The sequence below is a fragment of the Schistocerca cancellata genome, chromosome 4, assembly GCF_023864275.1.
Source record: "Schistocerca cancellata isolate TAMUIC-IGC-003103 chromosome 4, iqSchCanc2.1, whole genome shotgun sequence".
NCBI lineage: Eukaryota > Metazoa > Arthropoda > Insecta > Orthoptera > Acrididae > Schistocerca > Schistocerca cancellata.
In genome coordinates this window covers 609,977,893-609,998,900 of record NC_064629.1, presented here as the reverse complement: position 1 = coordinate 609,998,900, position 21,008 = coordinate 609,977,893, and the positions used below count along the sequence as shown (strand labels likewise).

The window sequence follows — 21,008 nt, the reverse complement described above, 5'->3', positions numbered from 1 at the left end:
CATCACATGCCCACAACGCCACCAGGTCGCATTTGGTGCCTGATTGAGCAATGCTCGTAATGATTATGATCCGTATTAAGTAAATTGAAGGTGGAGGGGGAAGAATGGAAATGAAAGGGAGGGAACTAATGACACAAACTGCATCGGGACTTTATGCAGAATCATCGGCGCCGACTGAAATTGTGTGCAGGACTGGGACTCGAACCTAGGATTCGTGGTTACCACATGAATGGTTTCGGCTCATTGTTATATGTATTTATTAGAACAGTCCATGATGGGAGGGAAGCTCCAAGGTACACTGCCTCTGTAAAAAAACTTCTAAAGAGAGTTTATTGCATAAGAGGTATAAAACAAATCATAGGACAATAGATACTGAGATGTTGAATAAAATGCGTTTGACTGTGAAGAGAGAAACGCATGAAGCAGAATATTATCGAAAGATCTCTCACAGAGTCCAAGGAAATTCTGATTATAGTTTAGCAACAGCGAAGTAAGTGTCCAGATGCTCATGGACGAGACACTGAAGGACGACACAAGGACTGAGGTAGCAAAGCAGCGTCAAAACGCTTAACTCCGTTTTCAAATGTTCCTTTACCAAAGGAAACCCAGGATGTTGACTCAAATTAATTCTCCCACCCTCAGAGATGAGTGAAAAAGATATTTGTGTCCGCCGGATTGAGAAACAGCTGAAATTTCTAAACATCTGTAGAGCTAACTGATTCTATACCGAATTTTCTTCTGTTGGCCCTCTTAACCAAAATACACTGCAGTTCCCTCGAATAAGTGATTGGAAGAAAACAAAGGCCACAACCGTCTACAAGAAGGGTAGCAGAAGTGATCCATAAAGTTACCGTCCAGTAGCCTTCATACCCATTTGCTGTGGAATCTTACAACATATTATGCGACAAACGTAATAATATTTTGCTAACAAAATGACCTCCACCATGCCAACCAGCGCGGATTCCGAAAATACCGTTCATTTAGGACATGGAATGGAACGATAACGTAATATCAGTCACAGATAAGGCAGGTGGCCAGTATTCGGTACATTGGTAGGATACTAGGAAAATACAATCCGTCCATAAAGGGGGTTGCTTAAAAACGGTCATGCGACCCATTCTACAATAATGTTAAAATGTGTGGGGCGTGTAACAGACAGAACTAACAACGGATATTGAACGTATACAAAGAAGGGCGGCATGAATTGTCACAGATTTGTTTGACGCATAGGGCAGCGTCACGGAGATGCTTTAAGATGGACGCAAACTTTCCCATGGAAGCCTACTTGCAAAATTTGATCCAGCTTTAGTGATGAATCTAGGAATATACTACAAACTGCTTACGCATCACCCTCACAGGAATCACGACGACAAGATTAAATTAATTACAACGCGTACAGAGGTGTTTAAGCAATAATTTTTCCCGAACTCAATACTTAATTGGAACTGTAAGAAGCCGTCATAATTGGTACAATGGGAAGTATCCTCTGCTAAGCACTGCACGTTAGTTTGCAGAGAATAGACGTAGATGTATGTAAAGCGATCCTCCACACTGTGTGACCTATCACCTTTTCCGGAGAGAGGTGTTTATACGCAGATATGTATGAAATAATGGGCTGCTTGTCACATACAATAATCGGAAAGGATTAGTACTGATAATCTTTCCGATTAAGTTGTTCTCAAATGGGCGAAACTTTCATTTAAACACGATTAGTACTGGTTTATTTTCACGGTTACGCAAATTTAATATGTTGTTCTACAGAAAACAAACACAGCAATAAAATTATGATGTGAGGAGAAAATCATTACGCACGTATTGCATCAGCGCCGGTACCGAAACTGCCGTCAGTTGTGAAAGACTTACTGTAGAAGTCAAACGTCTAGTTGAGGTCATAGACGGTGCAACAACACGGATCAGACAAGGCCGATACAGGAAGCGGCAGGCCGTGTTTTGGAAAAGACGATCGTGGCATTCACCTGATGCGAATTATGCAATCTGCGCAATAACTAAGTTAGGGCGGTAGGATGAACATTACAACCCCCAACTCCCGATAACGAGTCCAGAGCCTTAACCACGCCGCACCTTCCTCGGGTCAGTTCCTGATGGAAACCCAATTCAGTTTTACAGAGAGTACTCTATAGCACTGGACGCTTACGTAGCCTGCATTTATCACGCGTATCTCGCTCAACGCAAAGTCCCAAGCGACTGGAAAAAAAGTGCAGGGGACTCCTGTATATAACGGACCTGCAAAATTACAGAACAATACCTTTAAAATCAGTTTTTTGCAGAATCCTTGCCGGTGGCTGTGGCCGAGCGCTTCTAGGTGCTTCAGTCTGGAATCGCTCTGTTGCTACGCTCGCAGGATCGAATCCTGCCTCGGGCATGGATGTGTGTGATGTCCTTAGGTTAGTTAGGTTTAAGTAGTTCTAAGTCTAGGGGACTGATGACCTCAGATGTTAAGTCCCATAGTGCTTAGAGCCATTTGAACCATTTTTGAGCAGAATCTTTCAAAATTTTCTCAGTTCGAATATAATAAATTTCCTTGAGAGGGAAGAGCTTCTGTCCACAAATCAGCACTGTTTTAGATTCCTGCGAATCTCAGCTTGCCGTTTTCTCACATGACATCCTACGAACCAGGGATGAAGGGTAACAGGCGGATTCCATACTCCTAGATTTCCGTGAAGCATTTGACACGGTACCGCACTACCGTCTGTTAGTGAAAGTACAAGCATGCGGAATAGGTTCCCAGGTGTGCGAGTGGCTCGAAGACTTAAGTAACAGAACCCAGTCTGTTGTCCTCTACGGCTGTTATTTTCTGTGTACACTATGTGATGAAAAGTATCCGGACACCCCCAAAAAATACTTTGTTCATATTAGGTGCATTGTGTTGCCACCTACACACAGGTACTCCATATCAGCCACCTCAGTAGTCATTAGACATCGCGAGAGAGCAGAATGGGGCGCTCCGCAGAACTCCCGGACTTCGAACGTGGTCAGGTGATTGGGTGTCAGTTGTGTCATACGTCTGTACGCGAGATTTCCACACTCCGAACATCCCTAGGTCCAATGTTTCCGATGTGATAGTGAACTGGAAACGTGAAGGGATACGTACAGCACAAAAGCGTACAGGCCGCCCTAGTCTGCTGAGAGACCGCCGACAGTTGAAGAGGGTCGTAATGTGTAATAGGCAGACATCTATCCAGACCATCACACAGGAATTCCAAACTGCATCAAGATCCACTGCAAGTACTACGACAGTTAGGAGGGAGGTGAGAAAACTTAGATTTCATGGTCGAGCGACTGCTCATAAGCCACACATCACGCCGGTAAATGTCAAATTACACCTCGCTTGGTGTAAGGGGCGTAAACATGGACGACTGAACAGTGGAAAAACGTTGTGTGGAGCGACGAATCACGGTATACAATGTGGCGACTCAGTGGGAGGGTGTGGCTATGGCGAATGCTCCGTGAACGTCATCTGCTAACGTGTGTAGTGCCAACTGTAAAATTCGGAGGCGGTGGTGTTATGGTGTGGTCGTGTTTTTGATGGAGAGGGCTTGCACCCCTTGTTGTTTTGAGTGCACTATCACAGCACAGGCTTACAATGATGTTTTTAAGCACCTTCTTGCTTCCCACTGTTGAAGAGCAATTCGGGGGTGGCGATTGTATCTTTCAACACGATCGAGCACCTGTTCATAATGCAGGGCCTGTGGCGGAGTGGTTACACGACAGTAACATCCCTGTAATGGGCTGGCCTACACAGAGTCCTGCCTGAATCATACAGAACACCTTTGGGATGTTTTGGAACGTCGACTTCCTGCCAGGCCTCACCGAACGACATCGATACCTCTCCTCAGTGCAGCACTCCGTGTAGAATGGGCTACCATTGCCCAAGAAACCTCCCAACACATGATTGAACGTATGCCTGCTTGAGTGGAAGCTGTCATCAAGGCTAAGGGTGGGCCAACACCTTACTGAATTCCAGCATTACCGATGCGAAACATTGTCTCGAAATTTGGTAGAAAATCCGAATAAATTCTGGTCGTATGTAAAGTAGACAAGCGGCAAGACGCAGGTAATACCTTCGCTGCGCAGTGCCGATGATACTGTTACCGACGACTGTGCCGCTAAAGTGGAGTTATTGAACGCAGTTTTCCGAAATTCCTTCACCAGGGAAGACGAATGGAATATTCCAGAATTTGAAACACGAACAGCTGGTAGCATGACTTTCTTAGAAGTAGATAGCTTAGGGGTTGCGAAGCAACTCAAATCGCTTGATACGGGCAAGTCTTCAGGTCCAGGTTGTATACCGATTAGGTTTCTTTCAGATTACGCTGATACAATAGCTCCCTACTTAGCAATCATATACATCCGCTCGCTCACCGATAGATCTGTACCTACAGATTGGAAAATTGCGCAGGTCGCACCAGTGTTTAAGAAGGGTAGTAGGAGTAATCCATCGAACTACAGACCTATATCATTGACGTCGGTTTGCAGTAGGGTTTTGGAGCATATACTGTATTCAAACATTATGAATCACCCCGAAGGGAACGATCTATTGATACGTAATCAGCATGGTTTCAGAAAACATCGTTCTTGTGCAACGCAGCTAGCTCTTTATTCGCACGAAGTAATGGCCGCTATCGACAGGGGATCTCAAGTTGATTCCGTATTTCTAGATTTCAGGAAAGCTTTTGACACCGTTCCTCACAAGCGACTTCTAATCAAGCTGCGGGCCTGTGGGGTATCGTCTCAGTTGTGCGACTGCATTCGTGATTTCCTGTCAGGAAGGTCGCAGTTCGTAGTAATAGACGGCAAATCATCGAGTAAAACTGAAGTGATATCAGGTGTTCGCCAGGGAAGCGTCCTGGGACCTCTGCTGTTCCTGATCTATATAAATGACCTGGGCGACAATCTGAGCAGTTCTCTTAGGTTGTTCGCAGATGATGCTGTAATTTACCGTCTAGTAAGGTCATCCGAAGACCAGTATCAGTTGCAAAGCGATTTAGAAAAGATTGCAGTACGGTGTGGCAGGTGGCAGTTGACGCTAAATAACGAAAAGTGTGAGGTGATCCACATGAGTTCCAAAAGAAATCCGTTGGAATTCGATTACTTGATAAATAGTACAGTTCTCAAGGCTGTCAATTCAACTAAGTACCTGGGTGTTAAAATTACGAACAACTTCAGTTGGAAAGACCACATAGATAATATCGTGGGGAAGGCGAGCCAAAGGTTGCGCTTCATTGGCAGGACACTTAGAAGATGCAACAAGTCTACTAAAGAGACAGCTTACACTACACTCGTTCGTCCTCTGTTAGAATATTGCTGCGCGGTGTGGGATCCTTAACAGGTGGGATTGACGGAGGACGTCGAAAGGGTGCAAAAAAAGGGCAGCTCGTTTTGTATTATCACGTAATAGGGGAGAGAGTGTTGCAGATATGATACGCGAGTTGGGATGGAAGTAATTAAACCTAAGACGTTTTTCGTCGCGGCGAGATCTATTTACAAAGTTTCAGTCACCAACTTTCTCTTCCAAATGCGAGAATATTTTGTTGAGCCCGACCTACATATGTAGGAATGATCATCAAAATAAAATAAGAGAAATCAGAGCTCGAACAGAAAGGTTTAGATGTTCGTTTTTCCCGCGCGCTGTTCGGGAGTGGAATGGTAGGGAGATAGTATGATTGTGGTTCGATGAACCCTCTGCCAAGCACTTAAATGTGAATTGCAGAGTAGACATGTAGATGTAGATGTAGATGGATGGCGCCACGAACTTGTAAGTAATTTTCAGACAGTTGTCTGGATACTTTTGATCAAATAGTGTACATAAATGATCTGGCGGACAGGATAAGCGGCCGTCTGCGGCTGTTTGTTGATGATGCTGTGGTATATGGGAAAGCGTAGTTCTTGAGTGACTATAGGAGGATAGAAGTTGACGTACACAAAATTTCTAGTTGGTGTAATGAATGGCAGCTAGCTCTAAATGTAGAAAAATGTAAGTTAATGCAGATGAATTGGAAAAACAAACCTACAGTGTTGAAGTACAGTATTAGTAGTGTGCTACTTGACACAGTCGCGTCTATTAAATATATAGGCGTAACGGTGCAAAGCAATATGGTATGTAATGAGCAGGCAACGATAGTAATAAGGAACACGAATGGTCGACTTCCGTTTATTGGGATACTTTTAGGAAAGTGTGGTTCATCTGTAAAGGAGACTGCTTATAGGACTCTAGTGCGACCCATTGTTGAGTAGTGTTAGAGTGCTTGGGATCGGCACCAGGTCGGATTAAAGAAGACATCGAAGCAATTCAGAGGCGGGCTGCTAGATGTGTTATCGGTAGGTTCGAACAACACGCAGGTATTACGGAGATGCTTGGGCAATTCAAATGAAATAATTGGAGCGAAGACAACGTTCTTTTCTAGGAGCACTGTTGAGAAAATTTAGAGAACTGGCAATTGACGCTGACTATAGAACGATTCTACTGCCGCCAACGTACTTTTCGCGTAAGGACCAATATTATAAGATTAGAGAGATTAGGGCTATTAGGGAGGAAAACAGACAGTCGTTTTCCTCTCGTTCTGTTTGTGAGTGGAACTGGAAAGGAAATAACTAGTAGTCGTACAGAGTACCCTCCTCCATGCACCACACGGTGGTTTGCGGAGTACGTATGTAGATGTAGATGTAGAATATGCCAGAAATAAGTAAATAAATATCTTTATAAGTAAAAGAATACATATCAGTTAATGGTGAAAAGAAAATATAAATTTGTCGAAATGTAAGACTTCTCGCGACCAGAGTAACTGGAAAGATTATTCTCTTCTTACCTGTGCACGGGAAGTGACTCGACACGCAATCACGTTGCGGGCCGAGAGTCACTGTAGTTGTGTATTCCTAATCGCCACTCACTAACTTCGCCATTCATTACTCAGACGGTAATTACAGTGTGCGAGTTGGGTGGCACGCCGAGTGCAGTCGATTCATCCCACACAAAGGGTCGCGTCCGCTGCGCTGTGGTAACAACGGCTGTTTGTGATACTGCGCTGTGTAATCTGCTTGCTGAAATGAAGCGCTGGCCGCGACGCGTGTTATTCTGGTGTATACGGCACGCACCGTGCCAGCCTCCACCATGCGCGATCCCAGCACTTGTTGCAGGCTCTCTGCTTAGCAGTCTCCGACTTCGCCTCTACTCTACAGTGACTGTCACAAATAACAAACAAAATTTGTTACTGTTCCTGTGACCCTCCAATCACTTCTGATCGAAGAGATTCATAACAACACCGGACAAAAAAATTAGTCAGCCACACGGGACATTACGTTAATATCGTTCCCACCGTAATGTACGGTCGGAAGCTGGCTGAGATCAGTGGGCTCGATACTAAACAGGAGTAACTACTCCATGAGAAAAAGCTATGACGCGTGACGTCGTAAACGCCGTGTTAGGTCGGGGCCAGCTGCCAAATCCTCCTACTAAACACGAGAAATGAAATTACTGTTTACCGATACTAATTGACGCTGTCAAAGATTGATTTGTACTTCACTCAACTTATCACCCGAAAGTCGCAAGCACAAGCACTACTGACAACTACCAGTGTCCTCACTAACATGGTGGTTCCACCTAAGTCCGTCGTGGTTTCCTAGACACAGACGCCTTTGGGCAATCTCTCCAGTTTAACACTGAGCGCCGGCCGGAGTGACCGTGCGGTTCTAGGCGCTACAGTCTGGAAGCGAGCCACCGCTACGGTGGCAGGTTGGAATCCTGCCTCGGGCATGGATGTGTGTGATGTCTTTAGGTTAGTTAGGTTTAATTAGTTCTAAGTTCTAGGCGACTGATGAACTCAGAAGTTAAGTCGCATAGTGCTTAGAGTCATTTAACACTGAGCTCACTGGTTGAGGGCAACGGCCTTGCCGCAGTGGCTACGTCGGTTCCCGTCAGATCACCGAAGTTAAGCGCTGTCGGGTATGGCCGGCACTTCGATGGGTGACCATCCGGGCCACCATGCGCTGTTGCCGTTTTTCGGGGTGCATTCAGTCTCGTGATGCCAATTGAGGAGCTACTCGACCGAATAGTAGCAGGTCCGGTCACAGAAAACCATCGTAACGACCGGGAGAGCGGTGTGCTGATCACACGCCCGTCCTATCCGCATCCTCAGCTGAGGATGACACGGCGGTCGGATGGTCCCGATGGGCCACTTGTGGCCTGAAGACGGAGTGCTTTCACTAGGTGAGATGGACCTGCGTTCACTTACAACAGCAATTCCAGTCGGGTATGTAACCAATTGTCATTCACAAGGCGTGACATTTGTTTCCAGTCCCTGCTAGGTAGGATCTTCTTATGAGCACTGGTCTTAGGCTGTGTTACAAGACAGCGAGTACTGCACCATTTCTTGTAGACCTATTGGACAGTCTGCACTGATACACCACTGTGTGCTCTGGAGTACATCAAATGGTTCAAATGGCCCTGAGCACTATGGGACTCAACATCTTAGGTCATAAGTCCCCTAGAACTTAGAACTACTTAAACCTAACTAACCTAAGGACATCACACACATCCATGCCAGAGGCAGGATTCGAACCTGCGACCGTAGCAGTCCCGCGGTTCCGGACTGCAGCGCCAGAACCGCTAGACCACCGCGGCCGGCCTGGAGTACATCAGCACACGATAGCTCCTTTCTGTTATTCCGCCACTTCTCCACAGTGACCCATCTTACTTCTCTGATTCCATAGACTTATTTTTATTTATTTACTAGCTGCAGCGCCCGGCGTCCCGGGGTGTTTAATGTCTGCCACACGAAGTAATTGGCCCTGTGCCTTGTTGATACTCATACTGAATGCAACCTGCATGGGAGTACGTGGTGAGAATATAGGCCGTTTGAAAGCATTATCAGAGTGAGGATCTATCGAAAACGGGTCGTTTTACCTGCGATTTGTTATATTAAAGAGACAGGAAACTATAAATCGGTAGGTAAAGACTTCCTGTAGTTGATGTATCTAGTGTTACAACTTTTCTGCTGTGAAGGTATACCGTTTAAATGTTACGGCACAAAGGTGATCTATCAAAAGCGCATCTTCTTGGTGCAATTTGCATGTTGCATACCAAATAATGACATCTGTACATACAGTACTCAGGCAGTGTATGGCATACATGGTGCCCAGGTTGCTATGTTGAAGGCATAACACAGTTGATAGCGTCGTGAGTTCAGAGTTGTGGAGAGAAACGTAGCAATATTTTTCACTTTTTGTATTCGTAAAGATTCTGGATCTTTCTTATTCATTTAATAGAAGTATTATCTCAAAAATCGATATTACTTATTATAAACAATGCATTTTGCTGTATTTATCGTTGCAAAGGCCAACGACTTGAATGGTCCCCCTGGCCGCGCGGGATAGCCACGTGGTCCCAGGTGCCTTGTCACGGCCCGTGCGGCTCCCCCCGTCGGAGGTTCGAGTCCTCCATCGGGCATGGGTGTGTGTGTGTGTGTGTTGTCCATAGCGTAAGTTAGTCTAAGTTAGCTTAAGTAGTGTGTAGGCTTAGGTACCGATGACCTAAGTACTTTGGTCCCATAAGACCTTACCACAAATTTTCATTTTGTTCCCCCTGTGGGGTTGGGTTGGGTTGTTTTAGGGAAGGAGACCAGACAGCGAGGTCATCGGTCTCATCGGATTAGGGAAGGATGGAGAAGGAAGTCGGCAGTGCCCTTTGAAAGGCATTTGCTTGGAGCGATTTAGGGAAATCACGGAAAACCTAAATCAGGATGGCCGGACGCGGGATTGAACCGTCCTTCTCCCGAATGCGAGTCCAGTGTGCTAACCACTGCGCCACCTCGCTCGGTGTTCTCCCTGTGGCCAGAAACCTTAAACTGACTGCCAGTCTATGTCTGAAAGTACACACTGGAACTTACTGCTATTATGAAATTTCTGTAAAATATGTATACCTACCTCTGGGATTATGGAATTGCTGATATTTGTATCTTGCTGGCAAATACCTTCTTCAATGATGGCGAGAACAAATGCTACGGCTTCGAAAACATCTCCTCTTCCATTCGAATGAAATTACGAAACGAATCACGATCTTGAAATATATGTGATGAAGTACGTTACTTCAGTGTTTTGGTAGTCAATACAACACCCAGAATATGAAAGTTATGCAGGAGCAAGATCACATTACACACTATATCTTAACTACATTAAATTTAAAACAGCAAATGGACCGAAAATTCGATTGAATTAACGGAAGTTCAACTAGTATGTATCCGAGGTGTTTGTACAGCATTGTGTAGTGCTCCTCTACCTGGAATTCGCTCTTCAAGCCATAGACGAGTCCAGAATCTTCTTCGACAATCGCTGACAGAGTTAACGCAACTATTTTACGCGCCTCCATTTTCGTACAGAAACTGCTTGGGTTGAGAGCCACATAAAGCCGACAACGGCCGTTGCATAGCGCTGAAAGCGCAAATCACGTTAACCACCTCGTCTCGTGTGCCAACGGCGCTGTCTCTCTTGAGGCCGGATGTCCCGTCCACATCCATGCAACGTAAGCTGACTCGTCCCGTGTGGGAACGGCTTTAGCACTTGGTAGCCAGTATAATCCGGGCCAGGTGAGTAACTACTCTTCCCTTGGGAGAGCGCGATCTGATGTTCTCCCGAAGAGAAGGGTTGTGTAATTGCACTGTTGCACTATTAATATTCCTTCTCGTCTTCCTCATCCGATATGTCAGATGGGCCTGTCACACGGAAGAACAATTTTTAAAGTTCATTACGCGGTGGAGGTGTATGCATTGCCAGACAGTTTTTATGTTCCTCATTACATTCGAAATGCTGGTTAGTTGCGTTTCTTTCCAGACCGCAGTGCAGAAATTTTGCTACAATTTTCTGTCTTTGTAGTTGAATATTTTCTTGGCTGTAACTTGTGCTTTCGCAAGATCAATTAAGTTTGTAGCATTAGAGCGATTTTTTTTTATCTTTTTATTTTCCTAGTTCCCTTCGCTCCTTGAGGAATTGAGGAATGCGTCTCATCGTGGATCCTATTAACAAGGTGATGGCCTATGGGTAGTCCGCTTATGTCCTATCTGAGGCATCGAGACTTCCACTGCTTCACTGATAAGAGATAAAAATCCCCCTAAGTATCTTTCGGGATACTCAGGTGCGATGATCCTTTCCAGTTTTTTATTCCAGCAGTGTTTCGTATAGTTCCCAGTTGGCTTTGTTAGTGTTCCATTTCCGACTGATTGCGTGTTTGACGGTCTCCCTAGATTTCGCGTTTACTATAATTTGAACTGTCAAGTGACTCGAACCTAAAGTATCCGGTATATCTTCCCTTGTCGTTGTGCTAGATAGTTCAGAAGATTCTGTCGGTACTTCATTTGATCGGCCAATTCGTATGGGTAAGCCATCATTTAGTACCATAAGGTTTACCGAATCTAGGGCATCCACTAATATCTTCTCAATTTTGTTAGCATTTCTGCAGCCCCACAGTCCATGGTGTCAAAGTCGCCTAGTAGCGGAAGGTGTTTTCCGCTGGAGTCCATTATTGTTGTTAACTGTTGTTTGGAAAGTCTGTCGTGAATTGCTCTGTATGCTGAGACCAAAATCAGCTGCAGGTCCTTGATCCGTAGGCCGATACCCTCCATTTGCAATGTATCAAACTGAGTGCCAGTACTGACAACTGAAAAGTGGGTATCTTGTCTCATCAACATCGCTGCACAGCCGTAGTCGTCATCTCTATCGTCTCTTACGACTGAATAGCCCTACAGAAAATGTCGAAGACTGTCTTTGTTTACCTTGTGATATCTCTCATTCCATTGGATTATTTTATAAACCACTTTGGGGTGTAAGGAGGGGGGTCAACATAAAGCGTGACAATCATTGAACAGTACAAAAAAACGTAAATTAGTTATAAAGTACGGTGTGCACATACACTCCTGGAAATGGAAAAAAGAACACATTGACACCGGTGTGTCAGACCCACCATACTTGCTCCGGACACTGCGAGAGGGCTGTACAAGCAATGATCACACGCACGGCACAGCGGACACACCAGGAACCGCGGTGTTGGCCGTCGAATGGCGCTAGCTGCGCAGCATTTGTGCACCGCCGCCGTCAGTGTCAGCCAGTTTGCCGTGGCATACGGAGCTCCATCGCAGTCTTTAACACTGGTAGCATGCCGCGACAGCGTGGACGTGAACCGTATGTGCAGTTGACGGACTTTGAGCGAGGGCTTATAGTGGACATGCGGGAGGCGGAGTGGACGTACCGCCGAATTGCTCAACAAGTGGGGCGTGAGGTCTCCACAGTACATCGATGTTGTCGCCAGTGGTCGGCGGAAGGTGCACGTGCCCGTCGACCTGGGACCGGACCGCAGCGACGCACGGATGCACGCCAAGACCGCAGGATCCTACGCAGTGCCGTAGGGGACCGCACCGCCACTTCCCAGCAAATTAGGGACACTGTTGCTCCTGGGGTATCGGCGAGGACCATTCGCAACCGTCTCCATGAAGCTGGGCTACGGTCCCGCACACCGTTAGGCCGTCTTCCGCTCACGCCCCAACATCGTGCTGCCCGCCTCCAGTGGTGTCGCGACAGGCGTGAATGGAGGGACGAATGGAGACGTGTCGTCTTCAGCGATGAGAGTCGCTTCTGCCTTGGTGCCAATGATGGTCGTATGCGTGTTTGGCGCCGTGCAGGTGAGCGCCACAATCAGGACTGCATACGACCGAGGCACACAGGGCCAACACCCGGCATCATGGTGTGGGAAGCGATCTCCTACACTGGCCGTACACCACTGGTGATCGTCGAGGGGACACTGAATAGTGCACGGTACATCCAAACCGTCATCGAACCCATCGTTCTACCATTCCTAGACCGGCAAGGGAACTTGCTGTTCCAACAGGACAATGCACGTCCGCATGTATCCCGTGCCACCCAACGTGCTCTAGAAGGTGTAAGTCAACTACCCTGGCCAGCAAGATCTCCGGATCTGTCCCCCATTGAGCATGTTTGGGACTGGATGAAACGTCGTCTCACGCGGTCTGCACGTCCAGCACGAACGCTGGTCCAACTGAGGCGCCTGGTGGAAATGGCATGGCAAGCCGTTCCACAGGACTACATCCAGCATCTCTACGATCGTCTCCATGGGAGAATAGCAGCCTGCATTGCTGCGAAAGGTGGATATACACTGTACTAGTGCCGACATTGTGCATGCTCTGTTGCCTGTGTCTATGTGCCTGTGGTTCTGTCAGTGTGATCATGTGATGTATCTGACCCCAGGAATGTGTCAATAAAGTTTCCCCTTCCTGGGACAATGAATTCACGGTGTTCTTATTTCAATTTCCAGGAGTGTATTATTCAACATGTAGACGTCACTACTGGTATTCGAATGTAGGTCATGACATGTTCGATATGCCTACCATCATTGGCGATTATGTGGCGCAGACGAATAGCGAAACTCTGCATGACCCGCTGAAGTGCCGGAATATCGATGCTGTCGATGACCTCCTGAATGGCTGTTTTCAGCTCAGAAATGGTTTTGGGGTTATTGCTGTACACCTTGTCTTTAATATAGCCCCACAAGAAAGAGCCGCATGTTTTCAGATCTGGAGAATATGGTGGCAAATGGAGGCCCATGCCAGTGGCCTCTGGGTACCACATAGCCAGAATGCTGCCACAAAGTTCTCCTCCAGCACACCAAACAGTCTCCTACTTCGATGGGGTCGAGCTCCGTTATGCTTGAACCTCATCTTGTCGAAATCAGTGTCACTTTTCATAATGGGGATGAAATCATCTTCCAGAATCTTTACGTACCGTTCGGTAGTCACCGTGCCATCAAGGAATATGGCAACGCTTATTCAGTGACTGGACATTGCATACCACACAGTCACCCATTGAGGGTGAAGAGACTTCTCGATCGCGAAATGCGGATTCTCAGTCCCCCAAATGCGCCAAATATGCTTATTGACGAACCCATCCAAATGAAAGTGGGCTTCGTCGCTAAACCAAACCATGCATGCGCATACTGATTCCCATCATGTCCCGCGGCCAACCGTGCTGTTTGAACATCATAACGCAAACCGTTTAGAAGCTGTGATCATTTTATTTCATATAGTTCAATACTGTCACCTTGTATTTTGGCTCGACATCCAAATCGAATCTGTTTGTAGTACTGGAATGGGCCCTTTAGTAGTGTGCTGGTGCGATACATCAGTCATGACAGCCATAATTATATTGAAAATGATGTTAACCAAGTAGTTCCCAGTCACTCGATTGGTTGAGTCTTTGATATTGCTGTTGGTAGACGTAGGTACACACAGGAGAAAGAGAAGGGCAAAGTGGCTGTTGACACGTTTATTTCACGGTGACTTCGCTTTAGTGGTGATTTCTACGTTCCATAGAATTTTCTGGCGATGAAGCTTGGCATGTAGGATTAGAGGATGGGGCGGTTGTATCGGCAGTGAATCAACTGGAACAACAGTTCCTGAGGTCTGTGGCATTGTCATCGTGGTGTGGGTTGGTTGCAGCGGACCGTAGGTGGCGGTGCTGATATTTGCATTGAGTCTCCGTTAGGTTGGAAGTGACGGGAATTTTGTATCCTGTCCTGGAATGTTTGGGGAAAAATAACTGCATTAATGTAAGGTCTGTTTGCCAAAAGTGCTGTTGCTTCTCGAAAGATAATATTGTTAGTTGTTAATTTTGTTAATTTCCTTGTGCCTGAAATCCAGTGGGCAGGTTTGAGATATGGCACTGTGACCACCGGCACAAGGAATTCGCGTTCGTTGACAGGCCCTACCACAAGCATCAATACTGCGTGCACCTGTGCAGTACGCACATCTTGTTACTTCTGCATTGTTTGCTGCCGTGTTCAAATCTTAATCAATTATAGCATTGTAAGACTAAAGATACACACACTTCCACCGAACAGCGAACTCCATGAATGTAAACAAACTATGGTAGCCCTCCACCAAAACTACTATTCGGTAGTTTTCGTACAGTACAAAAATGAGGTAGTAATTCGTAGGATTACTGGCACTGTTGGTAGCAATGGTAGAGAAAGAAACATAATTGAATGTGTGAGAGAGAAACTGGGAACCGACGATTTCTCTTTGTTTTATATTTGTTTTTTTTATCATAATTAGAACCGCACGTCTTTCAGTGTTAATCCATTTTGTATTTCAAATCATTGCAAAATATTAATTGTACTTTATAAGCAATAAAATATTGGTTGGTCGCGCAAATTCTGGGCTTTTATGTAACCAAAGCATTTATTTTTGATGCAAGTGCAGTTTATATGCACAAACATAAAAACATATGTAATTATTGTTGTATTATTGTAGATCATTCCTCATCAAGATCAAAGGCAAGAGTTTCCTGTTATTATTGATAAGTATGAAATTTGTTTATTAATGTATAAACTTGACGAAGTACTGAAGCTATGCCTGACGTTTTTTGATTCATTTTTTTAAATTTTATCTTTTTTTTGAAGAAATTGTTTTCGTGTGCTATATGATAAATCTGTATTTTTTTATTTTTTCTACGACATCCGTCTGTTTCACGTTACAAATCAATAATTTGAGAACTGACCATTTCAATTTTGCTGTAAACACTGTTAATTTTTAAGTAACAAACAGGAGGACAACAATGTAGAACGACAAATATTTCGTAGATTACGTGGCCTTTTATATATCTTGTCTCAGTTTCTAGACAGTTTGCAGCTTCCGGGTTCGAGGCGAATTTAGTACGACACTGATCGCACACGCAAACAAAGGGATCGAAATGAGGTAACGCCCGATATGTATGCAACACACCTACTGTACAGGTAACGCGGTTACAGTCTTAACTGACTAAAGTACTACGAAAACTACCGTAGCCTACGCTTGCTTACGATGCTCTGAGGTAACCTACGGTAGTTTTGCAACTCTAGTCATAACACAAACTGGTGATGGCTTTGTTACCTTGGCTTATAATTTTACAAAAACACCAAATGACAACAACTTCACAGCAATTCCTCCTCCGTAAGTGAGGTTTCGACACTATGGATGTTGCCTTGTTTAGTAGTGAAGAACTTCAGAATATAGGTCTCTGAATTTTCTTTCCCTGAGAAAGAATGCTGAACCACGGCATTTGCAGTTAATTCTGATATAGTCTGAATTTTCACAAGGTATTTCCCAGCCGCCGTAATGCTAATTATGTGCTTGAATAATGACTCACATTAACGTCTAATAATTCTGCTTAGCGCCGCACGGCGGAGTTCGCCCACGTCTTTGTCTCTACTTTCAACAAATAAGGTGAAAGACCCTTTGTCAGTAGTTGCGTGTAAGTCAGCAGTGCACCTTACATGTTAGTGGGTGATGGTTCCTTCTTGGATGGGAGTGGCCGTGCGGTTCTAGGGGCTACAGTCTGGAGCCGAGCGACCGCTACGGTGGCAGGTTCGAATCCTGCCTCGGGCATGGATGTGTGCGATGTCCTTAGGTTAGTTAGGTTTAATTAGTTTTAAGTTCTAGGCGACTGATGACCTCAGAAGTTAAGTCGCATAGTGCTCAGAGCCATTTGAACCTTCTTGGATGGCGTCGACACGTAATACTTTCTCCATTTTATTTCATTAGTCATCCCGTTCTTCACCCCGCGTGCGGTCCCGTTGTCATTTATGTGAAGGGTGTAGGTCACTTGCTGTAGTTGCTCTGACGCATGGAACATGTATCTGCGTTGTGGGACGGGATGATTCTGCCACGCGGCGCGGAGGCACCATGCACGAATTGCGTGGCCCCTCCCGCCGGACGTTCGATTCCTCCCTCGGAGATGGGTGAGTGTGTTGTCCTTAGCATAAGTTAGTTTAAGCAGTGTGTAAGTCTAGGGACCGAAGACCTCAGCAGTTTGGTCCCTTAGGAATTCACACAAATTTGGACATTTTTTTTATTCTGTCACTAATCGCTTCACTGGTGGGTGACTCTAGCAGTCATTATCCATTGTGACACTGTGCGGATGGTTTTGTGTAATTTTTGTAGCAATAAAACTGCAATGGCCACCTTTTATGGTGGTGTAGCGGAGTTTTAATGATTTGGCAGAGCCTATGGAAGTATATGAAAAACCGGTAAGAAGCTATCTCTGTTTCCACTTCGCGAACGCTGGCCGAGCAGGAAGCGTTTTGCGTTTCCCGGGTCTCAGTGAGAACTGTTTCCATAAAGTTGACTGGCTCACACATACGAACGCATTGCCATGAGTTAACGTCAGCGGTGGAGGATCCCATGGCAGTTTGGTACCAGTATTACAACGTCTCTGGGGGTGGACTGCTATTTGGTCGGATTGAGTTAACGTAACTTCGAGGCAGAAGGAAACTGCGTATCGCACGGGAACTTAATTTTCCGTCTCTGCCTTCTCAGATAGTATGTGACAACAGCCACACTAAAAACAAATATTTTCCCCTCTACATGTGCCTATCGAAACCAGCGAACGCTCATGGCGTCTGAGCTGAAAAAAAATCTACAAGAAACTGGTTCAAAAAATGGTTCAAATGGCTCTGAGCACTATGGGGCTTAACATCTAAAGTCATCAGGCCCCTAGAACTTAGAGCTACTTAAACCTACCTAACCTAAGGACATCACACACATCCATGCCCGAGGCAGGATTCGAACCTGCGACCGTAGCGGTCGCGCGGTTCCAGAGTGTAGCGCCTAGAACCGCTCGGCCACTCCAGCCGGCTACAAGAAACTGGCAACGATCGCAACGGGAAGGACTCAGACACGTCCAAACGATTCGGCTCATAGTTGGCGGGTCGCTTGTGTACAATTTAAGATGAAGAACTGGAATATTTTGGGTCAACAGCCCTCACTTTTTGAGAAAACCACCCCTAAATTTCATGATGTGTAATCGACTCGAAATTGACGGGATCGGTACACAGTCGAAAACTGAACATTTTTCATCATATATGGGGTCCACAAACCCATATTTTGCCAGAAATCGAGGAAATAAACTTTTCTGACTGCCGCTGATGCACCAATAAGGTAAACGCCGTGCAATGAAAGCGCCGCTTACGTAACGACCATGGCATCTTTGGGGAGCAGAGAGCCTGTGTTCGACTCCCATTTGCATTTTTTTCCGTTTCGAAATTGGCAGGAATAGGAGGGTTAATAAGGCGAGTAAATCAATGAGGAACAATATCAAGGCTGGCAAATAAATTTCACAAACGACTTCGAATAGTAAAGAAATAAAAATTTAATCCTGGTCATCTTACAGCGGTTCTATTGCTCACTCTGTAACATATTCTTCATTTCTATCGAAGAACTAGGTGGACAGTATTTGTCATATAGACATTCGAAGCAAATATACTCGCGGCAACAAGAACGTAATTATAACGAATGCAATCTTCGCGGCATTACAACGTCCCTTTCGAAGATTCGACGGAAAACAGGCGGCATACATTCAAAAATATTTCTTTCTCGGGAATTAATGCTGATGTGTACTACGCATAAGATAACAATGCCTGAAAAATCGGTCCTGAAAGCTGATTATAAAGTATGCTGTGAATTGTTATCGTGTCCGTGCGGTTGTGCAGTTTTCCCTGGGTTTCCAGAAGTAGACTGCAATTCTAAATATCGGAATAAACTTTTTAACCTGGCGATAAAAATACACATCACATAAGTGGCACACAGATATGTTGAATTTAGTATTTCTTGAATTAAGTTAGTATTTAACTCAACAAATATAGAACGACGGTCAAAATACAGTTGCCAGTCATGTCATACGTATGTCGATTCATCTAGATCTATACGTCACTCGCCAATGGCAATGTTAGGCGAAATGGATCTCTAATAATATTGAAAGTAATAAATATTAATATCACATAGCAGCGAGTTCGAACGATCCTTATAAAGATATTACTTGCTGACTTACACTATGCTACGTGCCCCGTGGAGCACAAAATTACTTTATCAGTTGCTTTTGTCTGTCGGAATATCACGCGTGCCAGATATGAGTAACACTTTTTTTAAATTTTTGAGGTATAACTTAAATGTTTTTCGACCTACAACTACAGGTGTGGGAAAAAGTACCCGCATATAGTTTTGAGGTCACAGACAATCAGTCCTTAACTGAAGGTTGACAGAAGTAGACGTCTGTCGCCTGCTGATCGCCGTGGGTACTCCGTTGTGTGTGACTCGGGAGAGTGGTTTCACGTATACTGTGCTTATATGACTGGCTAAAGTTTTGACGTAAGTCTTACTAAATAATTTATTTCAAATGTCGAGTCCAAATTCTGTGTGGACTGCCAGGCACTATCAACGTCGCAACTGAAGAGCTATTCTGTGACAAACTCAGCAGAAAAACAGTAGCTGCTGTCCAGTGTAGATCGGCACCATACCCACAAACACAGCACGCATTTCTTGTCATAACGTATGATGCTGTAGTGCAGAAGCTTTACAGAGTCACCTGTTTCACACCGCCTAAAATTGTGAAGAAAAGTAAGGGTTACTAGGATGTGACACTGCAACTGTCGCCTTTTATAACTGCATGTAATCATCGAATGTTTTTATCCTGATGTGGGACTGTATGTGAGTTTTTACCGCATCATTTCATTGTCATTAGCAAGACATGATAATATGACTTGTCCCACATCATAATGTAGATTTTTTTCAGTCAGGATATCTATGTCTTTTTGGAAAATAATTCAGATTACAAAAAAAGAACTTGACAATGAAAGAAACAGAGATGTTTTGAGAAGTGTTCAAGTCTTCTAAAATTATATTATTTTTCAGAAGAAATTTTCGCTCTGCAGCAGAACATGAGCTGATTTGAAACTTCCTAGCAGATTAAAACTGTATTCCAGCCCGAGATCTAACCTAGGACCTTTTGCTTTTGCATGCAAGTGCTGTGCTATCTCCTTTTTTTTAACTAAATCTTTTGTTGAATTGACATACAAGAATTACAAAGTTTTACAAGTGTTGAGGCATGACTTAACCAGAATTAGTATATCTTTCACATTATTTACCTGATACAAGGCATTAATTGTAATAATCTTGTTTTCTTGTGCCTTTGTCCCGCTCGGCGCAGGGCATGGTTAGTTTAAGAGATGGCCAGATGCCCTTCCTGCCATGACTCGTTAACCTCTGGACGGAATGTGTGTACCACAACTGTCTGCGTGCCGTGTGTTATTCCTGTGAAAGTGAGCGAAAGTTTTCTAAATGTTAGCGATTCGCGTAACTGAGGCGGGACTTATGCACCAAGCCCAGTATTCACCTAGTGGGATGAGGAAAACCGCCTAAAAACGACATTCAGGCTGACTGACACACCGACCTTCCTCGTTAATCCACCGAGTTGATTCGATCCGGGGCCGACGCAAGTGTCGCTTTAACACGTACGGCTATCTGGGCAGATTAGTAAATGATACTGCGGATGATGATGATGATGCTGCTGAAAAAGCCCAAGCACGACTCACGATCCACCTTCATAGCTGCACTTCCAACAGTAGGTCTCTCCTTGCTTCCTCTTGTGTTATTTTGGTATGGGCAAAATGGTTCAAATGGCTCTTAGCATTATGAGAATTAACATCTGAGGTCATCAGGCCCATAGAACTTAGAACTACTTAAACGTAACTAACCTACGGACATTACACACATCCATGCCCGAGGCAGGGTTCGAACCTGCGACTGTAGCAGCCGCGCGCGGAGCGGATCCAGATTGAAGCGCCTAGAACCGCTCGGCCACAACGGCCGGTTTGGGTATGGGCATTCTCTAGGTACTTTATGAAGATCATATGCATGTAAACATTAGTTTCGTGTTGCATAACGTTTGAAAATTTCAGTATTTGGGACTGTTAACTGAGATAGATCGAAGGCAACATGTTCACAGTCCGACGTCGCATTTCACTTGAGTTCATTACTTCAAAATGTACCGAAAGCGACACGCTTTTCATCTGATCTTTAATGCGTCAGTGCATCTAAGAATAGAAAGTTTTTGGCATGCAAAACCACCAAAAATGACAGTTTAGCTTCATGAAAATGGAATCCAACATAACGTTAAAAGAA

General features: G+C 44.9%; 1 protein-coding gene and 1 pseudogene across 3 annotated transcripts in view; one reads left to right on the top strand and one right to left on the bottom strand.

Annotated features, from left to right (window-relative positions):
• Positions 1-21,008, bottom strand: part of LOC126185203 (protein O-linked-mannose beta-1,2-N-acetylglucosaminyltransferase 1-like) — an 842,885-nt gene that overhangs the window by 721,978 nt on the left and 99,899 nt on the right. The window lies entirely within an intron of this gene.
• Positions 7,896-8,013, top strand: LOC126185919 (5S ribosomal RNA; annotated as a pseudogene).